The sequence below is a fragment of the Saccostrea cucullata genome, unplaced genomic scaffold (genome assembly GCF_032062105.1).
Source record: "Saccostrea cucullata isolate Sc308-1 unplaced genomic scaffold, CSIRO_AGI_Scuc_v1 ctg25, whole genome shotgun sequence".
Lineage (NCBI taxonomy): Eukaryota > Metazoa > Mollusca > Bivalvia > Ostreida > Ostreidae > Saccostrea > Saccostrea cuccullata.
The window spans coordinates 632,442-644,356 of NW_026937967.1; the positions used below are offsets into that span (position 1 = coordinate 632,442).

Below are 11,915 nucleotides of genomic sequence, written 5' to 3' on the forward strand. Positions count from 1 at the left end.
AATTATCCTTTTTTTTACTTTCTTGCAAAATTATTTGACAGACATATTGAAATTATAATACGCAATTCTGAGAAAGTATTATACTGAAGGGTTATAAAGTAAAAATTTTACGTTTTTTGTTATATAATAAAAACAGTATCTGGAAACTTTGACGATCTATTTTGCGTCCTGACTAGAATATGGGGAAATTGACAATTACGAGGGCCGTTCAAAAAAATTACAGGCGTCATATACTTATGAAATTTCACAATTCTTAAAGATTCAAATAAATTTTGGGCAAAAATTCTGTATTTTAAAAAAATACTAAAAGTATCGGTATGGGTTATCCAAAATTTAAAAATTTTACGTTTTTTGTTATATAATAAAAACAGAAATATAGTATGCGATTCCCGTGTAAAACTTTGACGTCTCGTTAATTGACGGCACACCACACTTTTGTTAAATTATGTGTTATGCTCGTGTAGCCAACATAAATCCAATACATACATAATAAAACATGTTGTAAACTAGGGTATTCGTGACATTCGTCCACAAATAGCAAAATGAAACAATTATGTATAATTTTATCAATTTCTTCGTGATTGGGACAGATATCACACTATATATCCGCAGTTTTTGTTTTCAAACCTGTTTAATGATTTTTTGACAAGAAAGTGATGTGATTATATTTCATAATGTTGAAAAAATGAAACACATGATGAAGATTTTTGCTATAATACAAATAAGCAAAATTGATACCAATTTACAACATTTTGATATGAAATTTTGAAGACCATATGAGTAAAGATTCTTTTATATTATGTGTGACATTTTGCCCGATTATGTCGTCAAATATTTTTTCTGCAACAAGCCCGCGTAATTTTTGAAATTTAATTTTATCAATTCATTATTCAAAGATGTTTTTAGTGATGTGTTTTTACATAATGTTTACACAATTTTAAATACAAATTATTCAATCTCAAATTTAATTTTAAATCATTATTCAACATTGACAAGAGTAAACCGTATCCCTGTAAATTTTTTTAATTGTTCAATAGTAAAATACCACATTTTGTGCTTGATGTAAATGGATTATTTTTTCATTCAACTTGTATCCATCAATTCATCGTAAAACTACGTTTAACCACATATCTTCTGACAAAACAAGATTTAGACTATTCTTTAATTTTGGTGGAACCTGTTACACATGATATTCGCGCTTATGACTGGAAACTGTCTTATAAACAAAAGCCAAAAATAAGTTTTTTTTTCCTTACGAAAAAAATGTGTATGGTCGACAAAAGTATTACTTAAGTGTAAAGGTTTCAGGATGTGAAAATGAGCGATTTTGATTTTTTCTTTGAAAATTCTTTCTCTCAAACTCTCTTATTTATTGAAATTTTCAAGGTCACAGTAGTTATGCTACGTATATTTGGGTGTTTGATATCTACCAGGAGAGGGGTAGTAGACACACAGATGTTTTACAAAGATATAGTTACATAATATAGACATTGAAAATTGGGGCTTGCCTTTTTTTTGGGGGGGGGGGGGGGGGGGGGGGGGGGTTTGTCTACGTTCAATTTGCTACCGTCGGCTATGTAAAAAAAAGAAAGCATGTCTTCTCCTTGTTCTCAATGAAGTTAAAACAATACATGTAAATTAAAAAGGCTTTCGAAAGATGTAATTATTACAAATTATTATCTCAATTACTAAAATCTTAGTCTAGAATTTTTGTTTTATACATATTTTTTTTCAAAGTGCGTTTAACTGTAAAAAAAGGGATTAACGCACTTTGAAAAAATTTTTGTGCGTTGATTTTGTTTTTTAACGCACTTTGAAAATTTTTTTCAAAGTGCGAGTGCATTGAAATGGCACATAAGGTTAATACAGAATAACATGAAATGCACTTTAATTACAACTTAAAGTCATTTTTCGCGAAGACAAATTTCATACTGAAGATTTAAAGACACATTAATAGGGGAAAAAAATCAAGAAAATAACCTTTTTGGGTCAAACTTTTCTGGATCTTCCCAGAGTTTATCGGAATGATGTAAAATCCATATTGGTATTCATATATTCATACCTTTAGGAATCTTCAAACCATTGATAGTACCCTGAACACATACTCCATCTGTTCTGCAAGCAATTGCAAGGTATATTTTATTTCATCTCCTCCTCAAAGAGACTCCATTTGTAAACAATCTATCATCACGTTACAAGGGAAATATAAACAGGTCAGATTAAAATATAAATTGAAATGTTTACTAAAAACGATATTTTTTTCTTCGTGACAAAAAAAAAAATCCTTAAAAATGAATGCTCAAAACAAGAATTATTTACATCTACTATGCAATACAACTACATATAATTCTGTTTTAATTATCTTTAAAAACATCATATCATGCAGTAGAAACACATGTACTAGAGATACTCGAAATTTTCTTTGAAGAATAAACTGTTAACTCTTCACATGATTACCTTGGTGCAATAGGAAAATTCTCATCGTTTCATTAATGCACATATTCATATACTGTAACTTCCCGACACTGTCATCTAAAGATGGCGTGCAAATTTCAAAAGTTTTTTTTGTTTATTTTTGAATAATTATTGAAGACTTTACAAATTTACCCATTCCAGAAACTTTACCGTTTCAAGAAAGTTAAACTTTTGAACAGATTTTAGTGTTTGGAGAAAAAAGTGTATGGAATCCATGTAAAAGTGGAAACAAATGCTAAATGCTGGATCAATTCAACACTCATTATAAATGGAATTTGTGCCAGTACGCTTTCATGCAAAATGTAAATGTGAATTATTTTTGACATACAATAGTACAAGATGCAATGTTTACCATTCTTTTTCTTGCTTTTGTAGATGTTGCTAGAATACTATTAGAATACTTTTACCTGTGTTATAAGACATATTTTTCGAAAAACAACTGATAGTATACATTACAATAGAATAATGTGAACATTATGTTCTTCGTGAATTTTTTGATGATTATAAAAGTCTGTGTAACATTGGTAAAAATTATTTAATTGTGGGGGGGGTGCAATTTTTTTTAATAGCATTTTGGGGGGAAGGGGGTTGTGACTTATCAAATACAATGTATAACTGTGTGACGCTGTTTAAGGGAGACGAATGCCAAAGCTGCATTCGTACAATCTATTCCTTTACACTGCTACACCATTTGGAGGAAAAAAATAAAGTTTCAGCGTTTCTTAATTCTTTTTTGTAAACAGCAAAATTGGTTGTTTATAACATAAAACACCAAGATTGGTATTCAGAGAGCATTAGAAAGGTTAAAGATTCTAAACTCTGACTAAATCAGAATTGTCTACATTTAATTTCTTACATTTCTTTCGTACATCTCCTAGTTCTGAAACAATTTCTTGGAACATCTTTTGTTGAACATATGGGTAGAGGGCAAGAAAATAGGTCAAGAATGCAAGAGTTGCGGCAGTGGTTTCATAACCAGCGAAGAAAAATATCAGACAATTGGCGATAATCTCGGTTGATGTCAATCCTGTGAACAATAAAAACACTCTTAATAAATTCTTATATTTAAGGCGTCGTGCTGAAAAGTAAGAGATATGATCTGAAATAAAGTTGTGATGCATATTAGTAAAGGATATTTTTTTTTTTTGTTTGTTTAACTTCCCTTCAAGAGATTTTTATTCATATTGAGACGCCACCACTTGCAGTTCGAGGCCTAGGGCTGCAAAAAACATCTATTCCGCACATACGGCATTTGAGCAGTAAGGGATGTTTTTTTGTGTTTGTCAGTGCCAGTGAATATGATATTATCCACAAGACCAGTTTCATGGGTTTTGGAATATTGTGCTCAAACATTAAAAGTTATGTTGAACATTTTAAAAAGTTAACATAATGAAGATGAATAATTTTTATATAATAGAGAACCTGCGACGTAAGGATCAACTCCTTATGATTGATTGATTGTATATTATATTAACGTCCCCATTGAGTTAATTTTTCACTCATATGGAGTCAATATATGCCAAAACTTGCCGAAAGTGGGGAGCTGCCTAAATTTTGTCAAAACAATACGATAAATTTCGGTTTCACTCAGTTTTTGGATTTAAATTAAGCACTGACGTAATGTAATTAAACAAACCAATTTTTTCCGTAAATGTCATGTTGTCATTTCATTTACAATTGTTGTCTTAAAAAACGGGACCTCGGTTTAAAAATATGAAGAATTTTGCAACCATCCGCAAGGAATGGAATTACAGCTACAAATAAAAATGTATTAACTTAATAATATTGGGATTTGAACCCGCGGCGTAAGGATCAACTCCTTACTCCTTAGAAGCAATAACATCTACTGTGTAGCAACCAAAGAAAACTCGTATGTAAAATCAGTAACATTTCTACAAAAAATTGCAAATATCATTGACATGGTAAGAAAATTTATTTTCGTATATCTTTAATTGATCCAACGTTTATATAATTGTACTTTTAATAAATGAAAAGAATAACATCTCTTACAACCAAAGATGTAAATGCAAATACAACTGTATATGCTGCAAGATTGAAAAGCGGGAGGGTATATAGAAAATAAATCAAAATAAATTTAGTTTTGTACCGTACCTTCCGTCCGTTATTTTCCGTCATTTTGATATATATTTTTGCCAGCAGCCCTATTTTATCATACCTAAGCACCAACTCCTCTCATACCATTGAATGAAATTTGATGAAACTTTCACAGAATCTTTAGATACAAACTTCGCCATTGTGCACCTGTTAATAAAATCCTATTTTAATTTTTTTACACTTGACACATATTTTGGGTTTTGGTTTTCCGGCCACAGCAAAAAATGGAATTTGCCATTATAAACTGAGATATGGAGGCGGGGGAACAACATTTGGGGATGACAGCTCATGGAGAGCCCTTTAGCTAAGTCTTTCATTGAGGCTACCTTCGCTCTGGCACAGGAAACATTGTTTGAAGCGACTTTTTATGTTGTGGTTATTGATGCAATTCTTTTTAAAAACACGTATTTCATTATATAATGTTTAGATGCAATGAAATGTAGAGAAAAAATGGTATTGTAGGTAATATGTGAGGAACCATTATGCATACTTACAAAAAGTGTCATTTTCTTACTTTGCAAAGTCCATTCACTTTCCTTGATTTTCCTTTTTATGTGCTGAACAAATCTCCAGCTTCATTGATTAGAGAGTACACGAGAGGAATTTCACATGGGTGACATGGATGTCTATATATGTTACGTGACTTAAACAAGATGGACGCACGGATTTTCGCTCTGCGTTTTTTATCTGGATAAACGATGGAAATATGTTGTGATGCTAAATGTACTTCACACCACTGAAACAAAAAGGTGCAACAAATGATGAAAATCTGAACTGAAACAATTATTGATAAAAAGTTTCTGTTGTACATATAATGCCTAAGAAAAATAAAAGGAAAAAGGATAAAATTAAATTTTACGGCAGCGATCCTACCAATCACTTAGACAATGCAATTAAACATTACAAGATAAGTTTTAAAAAAGTTGTGATCACCGGGACACTGATTCGGTATTGGTGAGAAGAGCTCCATACAAAGATATACAGTCAAATTTTGTATTGTATGAAATAGAAAATAACGGACCTGAACAGATATCATGTTTAGAAATTAAGTTATTTGTGATGGATTATTTTTTGACCCCTAAAATCCAACGCCAGAATATTGAGATTGCAACACACAATTATGGCTACAGTTAGCAAAATTACATAAAAAACAGGAACTTTAAATGACTTTTAAAATTTTAACATCAGGGGAAAAACTAGATAAGTTATTGTGTGTGGTGTATGATTTAAAATGTACCAGGATTTTTATGGTTCATGAAACAAATGTTCCACTCGATCAAAGCTTGCACAAACTTAACATATCTGATTTAATTCATAATATCGACAGCAAAATAAAGGCTTTGCGTGAGGAACTTTCTTTTGATATTGGTAAAGGAAAAAGTTGCACAGATGATATAGTGAACACTTTACATTCAATACAGAGCCGTTTAAACATACCTGGAAAAGAACAAAGCCGTCACACAATACCTGCGACTTTAAATGCCCTGGAATATATGGACATACATACATCTCCTTATTAGAAAAGAATGTGTGAAGATTATCTAGTTAATAGTTTATGGTTTTTACCTTCCTGTCTGAATAATGAAGACCTTGTTTACATAAAAGGCAGATTGTCTCATTTTTGCAAAAAACTAGGGGACAGTGTCTCTCAAAGTGTCCAAATCCACGTTGTGTATCTAAAATGTTCAGCACGTCTTGAAAATAGAATACCGGTCTTGTTATATAATAGCTTCCGCAACAAAAGGAGAAAATTGGTCATGTTGAAAAATAAGATGAAACTGAAAATTGATTTTTATTAATTATCAAATGTGTTTATACGAAGCAGCAAATTATAAATTGAGCGTCTTATTGAAAGCAAACACCATGCAATAATTGCTTTTTCTTCTGCAAGAGCATAATATATTAAAGTCATTTCCGGGTGGATGCAAATGTTACAGCATACAAACTGTAGCCCAACAGTTCAACAAATTAGCCAAATGGCAATGTTTAAAGGCATAGTCGAAATCCAAAAAACGTAAAAGAGTTCTAATGTATTTAGTTGTTTGTACAGGTAATGCTTTTTATCTATACCCGAGCTGTGATTAAAATTTTTGAGATGTACATTTTTTTTATATATATATATATCTAAAACACAATAAATAACTTGATCACCCCACTGCAACTAAATATGGATAAAGTAAAAGATAAATGAAATCCATAACTTTCAAAATAGTTCCAACATTGACTGTAGGAAAAAATCAGAAACTTTTATTTCAATTGACATATAGTTGCCTGAAATGTACAATTATCATACATTTGAAAACCGTCTCTCTGGATGTATAAATTAAAGAGGAATTAACAGAAGGACACAAATGATAAAAATCAACACAACGAGATGTATATTAAGAATTTTAGAAAATAACTGCAAGAGATATATTTCTTATAAGGTGACATTGGCCTAAAAACACAGATGCAATATTTTGATGAAATTACACGATTGTTCATGTTACATTTAATTAAGAACACAATTCTATGACACGATTTTTTCACAATGACTTTAATGAGATAAACAAATGAAATATTCACAGATATGTCAAAAACTAGGTATTGTTATTTCGAATTTCCATGGATATAAGTCAACGTTGAAATGTAAAATGATACTGTTAACAACGTTAATCTATATTTTACATCCGTAAACCATAGTTAACGCGACAATTTTTTCACAGAACTATACTTAACAATTTGAAAACAATCATTTGCGATTGCAAAACATAGATTATCTGATAAATACAGTTTCACGAATTATTTGAATAAACTATAGTTTACAAACTGTTAACTAAATTTATATGGGGACGATGGTGATAAATATGTAAATTCACGATCTCTTAAATTGTAGATATTTTCAATTTAAAACTCCTCCATGATTTTTCTTTGTTTGTGTGTTGTCTAACATCTCTCTCAAGAAGGATGTATTACTTTGACAAAAGAATTGACCTATAGGAGAGAACAATTTCCCGGAAAAAGTGACATCTAAAATTTAATCTTGATTTGTCGTTTTCTACCATATATATGTCTAAATTTTTCAAATTTGTATTTTACACCTAAAATTTATTATATAAAATTTACAATAAACCTCCAAAGTTGGCCAAAATCTATTGTTAAAGCTTATTTTTACATGAAGATAAACTTAGGGCAGGCCTTATAAAATTGTGATATTTTAAACTATAGTTAACAATAATTTAAGATAGGATTTTTTACAGATCACAAAAAACCTAAAAATAAGGAAACCTGATTTTGATAATCTGCTTCAAATTTATACCACATTATATTATAGTCAGACTAGCTCAGTTGATATATACGCTGACTTTTAGTTTAACAAACATTTTAAACGGGGGTTTATCCACCTGGTATACACTTTTAAAGTTTTGAATTTTCGCCTTTGCCAGACATGTCAATATTATAAACTTGTGTATAAATTATCTATCCTTTATGCATGCCCATTCTTGATATCTTGATATAAGAAACACTATAAAGAGATATGCATGTTTCAATGTACAGTTGTCAGTCAGGCGGAACAAACGGAGCAAGGTTCTCGAGGACAAGAATAACTCACGCGTGTGTTATCAATACATTCTTGGCAGCATTGAAAGAATGTCAATTGTATATATTCCTTAGAATTTAATAACATTGATTTTTACATATATCAGGAACTAGAGTCACTATATAATTTGCACACTAATGGCATGTTTTATTTAGATGGATAAGATAGCCTAGACATAAAGAATAGAACACAGAGGTTGTAATCATTACCATTATGTACATTGCAAGTAAAGAAAAATATCAATTCCATTACATTTGGAGATAACAAACCAGAAAATCAATGTAAGGGCTTCTACCTCTACTCACTGAAATAAAGATTTAGGAGAAACAAATTGTTAGATGTATTTAGCCTAATGTCATTAAAGCGTTTGATAAGGTTTTTGGAGAAAAAAACCAAGTTTCACTTTATAGGCAGAAATAATGAAGTGATGTTCATAAAACAACTTAGGATATTTTCTGGATTTTTTTAAGAAATATTTCAAAAAAATAGCAAATGATCATTGACTTGGTAAGAAAATTTATTTTCTTATTAACGGCATGGCTGTCCGTCTCCAACTGACTAACAAATAACAAGTTTGAGTAAAACAAATTAAACACAAAGAAGAAATTAAGTGTAAAAGAGTGACATTCAATAGATGGACAATTAAATCAACATGCCACATAAACAATGTAAACAGTGTTGTTATAAAAATCACTCGTAAGTCCTTGTCGTGGTCAAGGTGTGAAAATTACTTTATGGGATTAACTCTGTTTATAAGATTGTTTAACGACAATTGATAATTCGATTAATTCAAAATGGTTCTCGTGGAATATAAGAATATTAATTTGCTAAACAAATTCAGGATCAGGAATCACGATCGATGTTTACTTTGGTGTGTTAATCAAAACAAGAAACACGATATTCACCCCGATGAATACTGATATTGAAAAAAGCAAGCAGAATTTATCAAAACTATGGGATAAGTCTTGCCATGTTAATCTAGGTTCCTCCTTCCATACTGTCTTCACTTTGGATTCGTTTTCCGATTCCGAATGGACTTTCGTAGTATGTATTACAGTTTCTTTTTTCCTTGTCATGATCCAATGCACGAAAATCATAAGTTTTGGAATTGGTGTATTTTCATCATAATAGTAAAACTTAATGGCGTAAACTGACATAACTAATATGATACAAGCTAGAAGGAATTCTGCGAAGGTCTTTAATATTAACAGTGAAAGTCCAGGGATCGATGATTCTGGAAGTTTCGAAGCTATGGCTGTCTGATAAAGCAGGAGCGACAACAAACTAGTGGTTGCGTATCCCAATCGTTCTCCAGATTCTACCGGTATCAGAAATACCAAAGTGGGAAGTATGCTAAGAATACACAATGGAATCATCAACAGGATCACATGGTAGAGTGTACGACGGTTTATTTCCACTGAAACGGTTATTTGGTCAAACAATGGGAGCGGCAATACGTATGTGTGTGTGTTTTCGATATCCCATAAACCACTCATGGTATAAAACTGAAGCGAGACAGGTTCCTTTTGGGAAATGATTTTTAAAGTGGTACCCTTTATACCCCAGGGCACTATCTCTAGTTGACATTTTTGCACATCAAATGGGTATGATCGAACATCTGAGAGACACTTGGCCTCAAACATATCTGCAACGTACATAAGAGCAAAACCTGTTGAGCTATAATGCACTGCCCCACTGTCAACACCAAGTCTTCTAAAGCTTCCAAACGCATTTGATAAAATAAAATTTGGGGTCCATACCTGAAATGACTTAAATGACGTTGAATTAATTACGTTATAAGGCGGTAATAAAGTTGACCATGACAATCTAGGATCTCTCCAAAAAACTGAAAGTAATCCTGTAAGAGACAGTTTTCCTTCTGCTTCTTTGAAATCGTTGATGCTTTTGATGTAGAATTCATACCTGATAACAGTTTTCTCGGTTCCATTTGAAGTAGGGCGAACGTTGAAATTGTACCCTGTCAAAAGTTCTCTTTGTAGATTTGATTCTAGTTCCATATAGGTACACGTTGTCACCCTCATTAAGGCAGACAGAAACAAACATCCGATCATAACGGTATATTCCTCCATCTTTTGGGTTAAGATGCAAAAAAACCACAAGATGTAATAGACATTTGCTAGAAGAATCAATTTATTGCTTTTTTGTCAATTTTCATACAATATAAACAGAATATGCAATGAGTGCTGCTGAAATTTAAAAAATTACTTAAACTCCACAACCTTCTTTGATTGATGTAACTTTTGTTATTAAATTACACTATTGTTTACATTTCCTTTTAAAGTTCTTTCATCAGTTTAATGATTAATTTCAAAACTGAAGAAAAAATTAATTCAATTTCTTCCTTTCAATTGAACAAGGTGTATTTAATTGTTTGTTTTACGTACAGGAATAGATTTATTGAAAGGAAATATCGGAAAAGCATATTTATTGATCTTTTTAGATGTAATTCAACACTAAAAGCTTAAAAACAAAAATCATTGCAACCTACGAGCTCGTTTAATAAATAATGTCCTCGGTGCTCGGAAAGAAGCAAATGACGCTTATCAATGATTTAATCTTAATGATTTAACTTAAATATTCTCTTTTAATTAAAACACATGTCCGTAACATTTTTATCCAATTCTGATTGTTTTAGAACTCATTTTTATTATGGGCCTTCATATACTGGAATATGGCAGATCCTATAATTTCCTGGACTTGCTTTTTTTTCGTTCTGAAAGGTTTTTTCAAGTTTGGAAAATGAACCAAGTTAAAAGGTGACAGATATGGTGAATATTGTTGGTGTGACAAATCATTAACTCTCTGTTTATCCCCAAAACACCTTTACTCTTGAGGGAGTGTGGGTTTAGACGCTGTCATAAAGAAATAGTGCATTTCTGATTCTGGTTCCTTCCACACATAAACCTTTCGATTTTTTTTTAGAATATTGTGTTCAAACATGTAAAGTTATAATGAACATTTAAAAAGTTAACATATTGAAGCTGAATAATTTTCGTATAATAGAGTCAGTTATGTACAATAAATTAAACATTAACTCGCCTCTCTTTCCGTCCGTCTCCGTCTGGTTATCGTTATGAGCTTCCATCATAAGCTGAATGAAGTCAATATATTCCTGGGAATAAAATTATACAATGTAATGCTTTCAGAAAGCGAAGCACAAAGGGAAGAGGCATGGAACTGTCTGAAGTCTTTCTCTGAATCAAAACAATACAATAATTTTTTTTCACTAGCAATTATGTGTTTCTTTACTAAGTTTTTGGATTTCAATTAAATCTACTGACATAATGTAGTTAAGAAAACCAATTACCCTTTTCCGTAAATGTCTTGTTGTCATTTCATTTACAATTGTTGTCTTAAAAATGCAGATGTCTCTTCATTTAAAAACAAAACATTGCAGAATTTTGCTATCGGTCTTGCAAGGAATGGAATTACAGTTAAAAATACAAATATATCAACTAAATTTCCTATTTCAAAAACTTTTTCTAAAATTTGCAAAAATTTGTCCTCGGGATTTTCCCGTGAATTCATTTTCAATCCAGATGCAGTAGAAGCAATAACATCTACTATGTAGCACCCAAAGATTCTCTGAACATTCAATGAAGCAAAAACTTTGTAAAGCAAATATATGCTGAAAAATGTAAATACTGAAGTACAGAAGCATGACTGAAAATAACTTAAAATAAATTCAATCTTGTACATGTTTACTGGCTTCATTGGGTTAATT

General features: G+C 31.2%; 1 pseudogene; it reads right to left on the reverse strand.

Moving 5' to 3' along the window:
* Nucleotides 1–1,967: 1,967 nt before the first annotated feature.
* On the reverse strand, nucleotides 1,968–11,279 carry LOC134249176 (cytochrome P450 3A8-like; annotated as a pseudogene).
* Nucleotides 11,280–11,915: the final 636 nt, after the last annotated feature.